General features: G+C 35.6%; 1 non-coding gene across 1 annotated transcript; it reads left to right on the forward strand.

The window, feature by feature from the left end:
- Positions 1–808: 808 nt before the first annotated feature.
- Positions 809–881, forward strand: Trnav-cac. The gene has a single exon. It is a non-coding gene; the product is annotated as a tRNA-Val (tRNA).
- Positions 882–1278: the final 397 nt, after the last annotated feature.

Below are 1278 nucleotides of genomic sequence, written 5' to 3' on the forward strand. Positions count from 1 at the left end.
AGGGAAAGGTCATATGTGGCAGTATTTTGTTTTTTCCATTTCAGCAGTCTTTCTGGTTTCTCTTTCCCTCACTCAAATTCACACTATACAGAGTGACCAAGTGTCTTTCCAATGTTTTGACTACCACTTTACAGGGCACTGTACATAATATTCAATGGTTGACATCACATACTGTCTGCTTTTTTTCCTCAGGTACACATCTGGTCATGTGGTACTTTGCATTTTATAATTCTAAAGCCCCAAATAAGTTTGCTTTCTCCCAGACATAAGCTGCTTGCTTTACTAGCATTTACTGTCTCTTATTTCGGGAATGCTTTTTAAATTTTTCTCCTTTCTGAGTCTAAATAATCTTTATTCATCCCCTGAAATTCAGCCTAACAGTCATTCCTTTTGGGAAACCATTCTTAATCAAGCCAGTTTTGGAATAGCTACCCTTTCTTCCCTTTCAAGCAATCTGCACACATTTGTGACGCCTCCACTTATCTTCTCCACTAAACTTGGTGTTAGGTAGCAGAATTTATCTTCAGGGTTAATCCCTGCAACTGTCATATATTATGCACTCAACCTTTAATGGATAAAATAATGAACAAGTATAACAAGCCCATGACAGGTTACTGATGTTTCCCACTGGAACAAAATCTCTACATACATTTCCAAATGTTGCAGAATTTTCATTGAGAAATGAGGATAATATGCTCATCTTTTTCATATTGGACCCTTTACCTTCTTCAGAATTGAAACAAGCTGAAGCACTTGTGTAAGAACATAAATTACTTTTAGTAACTTCAGAACATAGGCACTTGGGGCTGGGGATATAGCTCAGTTGGTAGAGTGTTTGCCTCACATGCACAAGGTCCTGGGTTCAATCCCTAGCACCACCAAAATTAATGAGACTCTCACCAATTTAGTGAGACTATGTCTAAAAAAAAAAAAAAAAAAAAAAAAGGATTGGGGATGTAGCTCAAAGGTAAAACATCCCAATCCCCAGTACCAAAATTAAAAAAAAAAAAAAGAACATGGGCACTTAATGTAGCTTTATGAATCCTTGTTATACAATCACCAATATTTCTAAGGATATTCCTTTTTGGACAGGCACATTAGTGTGGTAGACCAGAAAATTTCCTTTGTTGTAATTATTGTTTTAGAACTCACATCTATTTTTTGGAGTAGTAAATACTCTATAGCCTTACTTTAGGTTATGTAATGGTTAAAGATGCCAAAAAATGAACTGCTCATGTTGAAAACAAATTAGTTCTTCCTGGTAAAATAAACATTTTG

The sequence above is a fragment of the Marmota marmota genome, unplaced genomic scaffold (genome assembly GCF_001458135.2).
Source record: "Marmota marmota marmota unplaced genomic scaffold, marMar, whole genome shotgun sequence".
NCBI classification, from domain to species: Eukaryota; Metazoa; Chordata; class Mammalia; order Rodentia; family Sciuridae; genus Marmota; species Marmota marmota.